Source organism: Plecotus auritus, assembly GCF_963455305.1.
Source record: "Plecotus auritus genome assembly, chromosome: 10".
In the NCBI taxonomy this organism is placed as follows: domain Eukaryota; kingdom Metazoa; phylum Chordata; class Mammalia; order Chiroptera; family Vespertilionidae; genus Plecotus; species Plecotus auritus.
The window spans coordinates 8,395,308-8,403,928 of record NC_137785.1 but is presented as its reverse complement, the minus strand read 5'-3'; the positions used below and the strand labels follow the sequence as shown (position 1 = coordinate 8,403,928).

The 8,621-nt window shown below is 44.4% G+C and overlaps 1 pseudogene across 1 annotated transcript; it reads right to left on the bottom strand.

Annotated features, from left to right (window-relative positions):
• Nucleotides 1–1,076: 1,076 nt before the first annotated feature.
• LOC308236425 (beclin-2-like) lies at nt 1,077–2,843 on the bottom strand (annotated as a pseudogene). The gene is made up of 2 exons: nt 1,614–2,843; nt 1,077–1,386 (listed from the first exon to the last, which is right to left on the bottom strand). The product of its transcript is annotated as a beclin-2-like (transcript).
• Nucleotides 2,844–8,621: the final 5,778 nt, after the last annotated feature.

Genomic DNA, 8,621 nt, shown 5'->3' with positions numbered 1-8,621 from the left:
CGTTGGATATAATCAGGAGGTTTTGTGGTTTTCTGTAGCCTCCCTGATGTTCATATCAGAGCCATTGGTGCTCTGGCAGAAAAATAAAGACAAAGACAAAGGTATTCATAATTCAGGGATGTGGCTTTTTGACCCAGGCAACATTCTTGTGGGTTTCAGTGAAAGCTCTTCATTTTTTGTTATGTTTTCTGTCACTGAGGGTGACTCTCGCCCAGAAGGCATAAGAATGTGGATTGAATATAGTGTTGCCAAACTCGTTTTTCACAATAATGAACATACAAATTTTTAAAATCTTGAACCATTTTTAAAAAGCTATTATGAGTAAACTACATGTGTTTAGTATAGTGTTTCATAAATCTTGACATGTGCATGAAACTGAAACCATCATTATATTCATAATACTGACCATATCTGTTGCTGTGAACTTGCCTTATGGCCTTTTTTAATTTGTCCCTGTTCTTCACAGCTTTCCAAGTAACTATTGCTTTACATTCCATTTTAATAGATACTTCCTTTTTCTAAGTATTTTTCTGCTTTAATTTGTGTTTCATAGACACTAGAGATTTATGATATATTAGTAACTCATCTTTTTTTTTCTGAGAAATAATAAAAGGTTAATATGCAAATAGACCAAACTGCAGAACAACTGAACAACCAGTTGCTATGACGTGTGCTGACCACCAGGGGTCGTATGTGGAACATGGCAGGTGTTGGCCACGGCAGGATGGTGGAGCCAGTGAGTGGGGATGCCAAACCAAGGCGGGGCGCCGGTCACTGTCATGGGGCAAGCCTCTGGTGGTTATGAAAATTTTTAGCTCCCATGCCTAAGTCATCAATGCAAGAACTGCCAGTCTCAGGTCTCTTTGGTTTGTAAAATAATTAAAGCTTTTTTCTAAATCTTCTTTAATCTTGGGTTTTCTATTTACTCTGTGGGTTAGTTTATAAGGAGATCTGGGCTCTCCAAGGATGATGAAGTGAAAAACTTTTTTTTCCCCTTTATTTTATTTTGTTATTTTCCATCACCATTTATTCCCCCCATGTCCTCTTACACATCCACCTCCCCTACATCCAATCACCACACTGTGGTCCGTGTCCATGAATTCTCTTTTTTGCTCAATCCCTTAACCCTTCTCACCCAACCCCATCAGAGATGTCTGCCTCTATAGTGTGTTCTTTCTCGTAGCATAATGTTCAGATGCAGTTATTTGGGACGATACCTTAAGGAGACCCAGTCCAGACTCCACTTAAAATTTGTAAGCATGAGCTTGAGTGCCTTTGTCCACTGCTCCTCCCTGTTCAGGTGGGTTCTGATGGAGTAGAATTCACCGGATCCTGGGTCCTCCATCAGGCCCTGCTCCACGGGGATCATGTAGGGCATGCAGAGAGCTGGCTTGCCCCTTTTTTTTTTTTTTTTTTAAATATATTTTATTGATTTTTTGCAGAGAGGAAGGGAGAGGGACAGCCAGAAACATCGATGAGGGAGAAACATCGATCAGCTGCCTCCTGCACACCCCCCACTGGGGATGTGCCCACAACCAAGGTATGTGCCCTGACCGGAATCGAACCTGGGACCCCTCAGTCCGCAGGCCGACGCTCTATCCACTGAGCCAAACCGGTTTCGGCTGGCTCGCCCTTCTTGGCCTCCTCATTGAACTGCTGCGTGCAGTCCAGGAAGGCCACCATGGCCTGGTCAAACTTGCTGTCCAAGAGAGAGCTCTTCCCCCTGGTGCGGAACAAGGGCAGCTCCACAGGGTCCTCTGTCAATGACTTCAGGTAGGTGTGGTCTCTGCGGGGGATGAGCTGCTACCTCTGAAACTGCAGACCCACTGTTTTAGACAAGGCCATGAGCAGCAAGGCTGTGTGCCCCCAGGCTGTGTTGATCTCCCTCCAGCTCAGGAGGACAGTGGGGACACAACCCAACCTGAAGGTATTGATGATGGCAAGGGGGCCGTTACAGCAGATCTCAAACACGGCCTTGAAGGCGTTGGTTTTTTTTTTCAGCCAGATGAGCTGGGTCTGGGTGTACAGCTGGTCCTCCACACTCCACAGCTCATCCTGCAGTTCCAGTTGTTGCCACTGCAGTTCACTGAGGTCCCTGTGGTAGTGCCTTCCCTGCCGCTCCAGCGTCTCCGTCTCTGCCTGGGCTGCCTCCAGGGCCACAGCTACCCGGTCTTGGTTCTTCTCCAGCTCCTGGACCAGTCTCACTTCCTCCAGCTCCACGACCTTCAGCTCCTGTTGCAGTGTCTCCCTCGCGTCCTCACCTAATCCATCCCTGGTTTCCAAACAGCATTTGTAGGTCTGACTGTCAGACTCTGAGATCCTGAGCTGCTCTAAGAGACTGTCAGTACAGTCCTCACACGGGGTGGTCCAGCTCTTCATCGGATAGGATGTCCCAAAGGCCCATCGTGGCCCTCTGGATGTTACTGAGAATCCTCCAGAGGCCAGCTTCCCGAGTAGAGTGAAGTTGCTGGGACCGTCCCCGGACATCTCACCATCACCAGGGATGGTCCAGCCGGAAGCACTACCCTGCAACTCTTCAAGGTCTGTCTCCACCCTGTAGGCAGAGCCTTCCTCCGGAGTGTCTCCCAGGTCCCCCTGAACTGATGGGAAGTTCAAAGCTGCAGGTCAAGGCCCAAGGTCTCTGTGGACCTGGTCAGCTTCAGGGGCCGGCGGCAAATATGGCAGATGAAGCAGATGGAGGACATGGTGGAGGCCTTGACTTTCACAGTTGACTCTAAGTTCCCCAAAGTGAAAAACTTTTATGGGGCCTCAAACATTCTTTGCCCTTGAGGGAAAAGTATGGTACCGAAATTACCTTAGCAGTTTTTTGCATAATTTACATTGCTGCCTGTATTTTCCTAGGAAACACTGTGGCCTGTAGTCCTCATGTGAAGATGGATGCTGTGAGACACAGAGACCACTTCAAAGAGTGTGTTGCTGTGACAACCTCAAGTATGTCTTCTTGCAGCATGAATATTTTTCTTGTTTTCAGTGGATGCCAGTACATTTCAGGGAATCTCTTGCTCACGTTTTATAGAGGGCCATGTGCCCTAATGGCTTTAATTCCATGGGTGATGGTCACTGGTTAGAAGACCATCGCAGTTAGGGGAAACCCTTTCAATACAGAAACATTGGCCTAATGGATTTTGACGAAGACTGTGGCCCATTTGATGGAATGTTCCTCAACTAAACGTGCATCTAGGAATGTTTCTGAGGAAAGTCAACAGAAGTGGTGTGTACACAGACCTGAGGATCTCCAGGCATGTTTACCATCTGTGGACACAGTCATTGTCATTGAATATAAGCAAGAGGTTTTGTGGATTTCTGTACCCTCTCAGATGTTCACCTCAGAACCATTGGTGTCTTTAGTCCAGGGATGTGGCTTTTGTGACCCAGCCAGTATTCCTGTTGGTTTGGGTGAAAATTCTTCATTGTTATATTTTCTGTTACTGAGGCGAGACTCTCGCCCAGAGGGAATAAGAAGTTTTGAATATAGATTTGCCAAACCTATTTTTCCAATAGAGTTGAACATACACACTTTTTTATCTGCAACCATTTTTAAAAGCTATGATGAGTAAAGTACGTGTGTTTAGTATAGTATTTCATGAATCTTGACGTGTGCATGAAACTGAAACCATTGTTATAACACTGACCGTATCAGTCACTGTGAACTTGCTTTGTGACCTTTTTTAATCTGCCCTGTTCTTCACAGCTTTCCTATTAACCATTGCTTTACATCCCATTTTAATAGATCACTTTGCTATTTCTAAGTATTTTTCTGCTTTATGTTTCATAAAGACTTTGAGATTTAGTAAAGATATATTAGTAACATTTTTTTCTGATAAATATTCTTACCTTTGAATGTATCACCAACAGTTTGTCCATTTTTATGAATATTTCTAATAAAACTGGTTCAACCATTTTTGAATAATTCTTTATATGGATATAAGTTTCATTTAACTTTGTCAAAAATTCATTGCATAATCTAGGTCGTTGTGTATTTGAATGTTTAAATTTACAAAGATTAGCACTTTGTGATCTAAACTCAATATACCATCATGGATGTCGTGGCTCACATGTTTGGGTGTGATCCCATGCACAGTAGGGTTATCAGTTGGATTGCTGTGGTTGTGCCTAGGTTGTGTGCTAGCTCCCGGAATTGGGTGTGTAGGAGGCGGCTGGTTGATGTTGCACTCTCACATCGTGTTTCTCTCCCTCTCTTTTTATTTCTCCCAAAATTAATAAAATTGCCCGTCCGGCATTTCTCAGTCATTGAGCTTTGACCTATGAATCAGGAGGTCATGGTTAGATTCCCAGTCAGGGCACATTCCCGATTTGCTGGCTCAAATCCCAGTGTGGGGTGTGCAGAAGGCAGCCAATCAATGATTCTCTCACATCATTGGTGCTTCTATCGATCTCTCTATCTCTCCTTTTCTTCCTGAGGTCAATAAATATATATTTTAAAAATCAATAAACTATTCTTTAAAAATACAAATAAACTGATTGTATCTTTTCACCAATGTGTGATGTTTTTACATTCTACGCATTCTAGCAAATACTTTGTTTTGTCAATTATTCTTTATTTATATATTTTTTATTGATATTTCACAGAGAGGAAGGGAGATGGATAGAGAGCTAGAAACATCGATGAGAGAGAAACATCGATCAGCTGCCTCCTGCACACCCCCCACTGAGGATGTGCCTGCAACCCAGGTACATGCCCTTGACCGGAATCGAACCCGGGACCCTTCAGTCCGCAGGCCGACGCTCTATCCACTGAGCCAAACCGGTTTCGGCGAATTATTCTTTATTTAAACAAATTCTGTAATTTTGTCATTCTACCTCACTGTTGTTTGATTGTATTTTTTCTAGGAATTGATGGTGAGCCTTTTCTCAGAAGTTGAATCTGTGTCTTTGTTAAAACATCATATGTTCTGCCTAATGTGCTGTGAATTTGGGCAGTTTTCTTTAACAAAAGGACAGTGGAAAAACAAAGATGGATGTTGAAATTTCACTCATTTTGTGCCCTTTTAGTTTTAGGAAATAAATGGTATTTTTGTATTGGAATAATAGTTTTTATTTTTTAATAAATATTTTAAGAGAATTTTAAATATTTTTGTTGATTCATAGAGCAGGAGAGAGGGATAGAAATATCAATGATGAGAGCCCACCTGGCTTGACTCAGTGGTTCCCTGTGGACCTATGTACCAGGAGATCATGGTTCAATTCCCGGTCAGGGCACATGCCTGGGCCCCGGGGTAGACACCCAGTGTGGAGCATGCAGGAGGCAGCTGATCAGTGATTCTCACTGATCAATGATTCTCTCTCATCATTGATGTTTCTATCTCTCCCTCTCCTGACGACTCCAGCCTCTCCTGCAGAAACATTCCCAGGCCAGGCACTTCTCACTCCCCCAATGCCCACAAGCACCTTTGTCTGTGGGTGCGTTTTAGTAAGAAATGGGACCTATAAGCATCCACTGACTCAGCTGCAGGGAGGCAGGTGCTGTGGGCACTCAGGTCTCATTGTGGTGGGCCCCACTGGGAATCTCCAGCAGACTCACTAGAGCTCCCTGAATCTCAGTTGGCTGAATGTGACATGCAGGTGATTGATGGCGCTTACTCTGGCCTCCCAAGATCAATAAAAGTAACAAGCTGAGTACTTGTTGCCTGGATTCCAGGGTTAGATTTTTGAGGATTTTCTCTTTTAATTCTCACAACAACCTGGACAAGTGGAGACACATATCAAATTGCTGAAAAACAGTAATTGAGAAATGAAGTCAGCTCCCCAAGTTTACACCACAGACAAGAGTAAGGTTCAAGGGGCTGGATTTTAACCATTTTCTCTAGTGTCAGACACAGTCTCTACCACTGATGTGCAGCCCTCACTGGAGCAGGTACAGCATGAGGACCAGGGTGGCTCAGCTGCAGCTCCTGTTTCCATGGTTGCAGTTATGCGTTTACTGCCATTCCCTTTACATCTCAGAGCCCTTACCCTTGGCCTCCGCGTGTTCAGGGGAACGCCATGATTTCTCAGCTGCAGTGGTTTCTCCAGGGGAACCTGCTTTCAGAGTGAGCTGCTGTTTGTCTTCCTCCCCTTTGTTCACAGCACAGAGTTGGACCCACAGGAGATCTCGGGAATTTGGTCTGGGTCTCTGCACCTGCGCCCACATATTGGGTGTCTGACTATGACCCCATTCACTGTAATTAATGTGCCTCAATTTGAACCTTCAAATGCTGATCCTATGTAGCACTGACATTCACCCTGCAGGAGAGCTGACAATGGACATGAATTCTGGGACCTAATATTTGGAAGTGATGCTGGAGCCCTACATGATCCTGGTCTCATTGGTCGGGTGCTCACCTCTTATTCATGCATAGGACCCACTGCCCATGTGACTCTGCCCTTCATATCCCTACTGGCTGAATGAGACAATGGCTCTCACCCTGTTTCCCTGCAGCCCAGATCATGTTCTGGATTCACATCCTCCTTCCCACTCTCCTGTGTCTGCACTCTGGAGTTCTTGTTGGAAGAGAATCCTTATGAATACAGGCCCTCCCCTCAGTGCACAGCACATGCTTACTGTGCTTTACCTGACAATCTACCCTAACTGACTGTCCACACGCATTTTCTTATGTAGGTGAAGGTGGTTTCTGAGATGAAGGTGTTTGCCATTAGGGTCAGTTACTCCATTTTTCTGAGTCGTTTCCATGTATATGGAGTTATACATGTTAAGAACTTTTTGGTTGTTTCCCCCTGTTAATCTATATTTTAAATAATTATTAGGCCACTCAAAGGACCTAGGAAAGAAGGAAATATTTTGCTTCTACAATGTCATTGCCCACAGGTTCTCCCATTTAACTCCAAAGAATAAAGGAATCCTGTTAGGGTTTGTGATGCGGGCTGTGGAAGGATTCACACCTAAAAGAAGAGATTCAGAGAGGAAGTTTATTTAACTTTCCAAGAGACAAAAGGGCCAAGTGTTGCTAGTCAATACAGGGCAGGGAAGAAAGGGTGGCTTCTGCTTTCCTGCAGTGCCTGTTGCTCAGGGACAAAGAATGGAGGGGCCTTGGACTGAGCTAAAGGTGGGTAGATATGAGGGGCTGACTTTTAAAGGTACTGTTTCTTTGCTTTCCAGGAGAGTCTGGCAAATGTCTTAGGGCAGTGGTCGGAAAACTCATTAGTCAACAGAGCCAAATATCAACAGTACAACGATTTAAATTTCTTCTAGAGAGCCACATTTTTTAACTTAAATTTCTTCTAATGCCACTTCTTCAAAATAGACTCGCCCAGGCCGTGGTATTTTGTGGAGGAGCCACACTCAAGGGGCCAAAGAGCCGCATGTGGCTCGTGAACCGCAGTTTGCCAACCACGGTCCTAGGGTGATGTGTTGTTATTTTCCCCACACTAAAATATGCTTAGAGTAAAGTTATGAAGGGTTCCAAAGAGGCTTGCTTGAAGGGGTGGTGGAAAAAACTTTCTATTATTTACAAACTTCTTGGTGCAAATTATCCCTGAGGTGTGACAACAGCAGGGAGGAGGGGTATACAAGAATGTAGCCTTGAGAGTAGCTTATCTTGTTCTGCAGTTTGAACAGAGCAGGTGTTTGAATTAGAGGAGCCAACAATCCTGGGGTTTAATAAGCAGGTGCTTCTTATAAATTTTGGAAAGTCACAGAAAACAAACAGGAAGAACTTTTTCTTGTCCTTACAAATACCTGATCACATTTAGAATCCAAGGCTTTATTGACATGAAGAGTGACTACTTTTTTTTAAAACTTAAATAAATCTTTATTGTTCAGATTACTACAATTGTTTTTATTTTCCCCCCCATAGCTCCGCTCCATCCAGTTCCCACCCCACCCTCTGCCTAACACCCCCCCACTATCCTCATTCATAGATGTACAGTTTTTGTCCAGTCTCTTCCCGCACCCCCAACTCCCATTCCCCCCGAGAATTGTCAGTCCACTCCCTTTCTATGCCCCTGATTCCCTTTTTTCCACATCTGTGCCCATACTGGTCATTTGTTGATTGCATCCATTCTGACAGTTGGGAGGTGGTACCTAATTGTTACTTTAATTTGCATCTCTCTGTTGACCAGTGATTTTGAGCATTTTCACATGTGTCTTGGCCATGTTATCCACACTGCAGCCCAGGCAGAGCTGACACTTCGGATGGCATCAGAAGCAGATGCTCTTCAGTATGAGTGTCTGTTTTGTGACATTAACTTTCTTTTTTCTTTTTTTTAAATATATTTTATTGATATTTTACAGAGAGGAAGGGAGAGGGATAGAAAGCTAGAAACATCGATGAGAGAGAAACATCGATCAGCTGCCTCCTGCACACCTCCCACTGGGGATGTGCCCGCAACCAAGGTACATGCCCTTGACCGGAATCGAACCTGGGACCTTTCAGTCCGCAGGCCGACGCTCTATCCACTGAGCCAAACCGGTTTCGGCTGTGACATTAACTTTCTATAATGGATTCAATGGAGGCAGGTTAGAATGAGTAAGAGACTTGAGCAACCTCTGAAAGCTGTAGTTGGCCTAAAGCAACACGTGCAAAAAGTCCTGAATGAAGAAACAGTGCCTGCCAGTCAGAAAGAGCAGGTCCTGAAGAAAG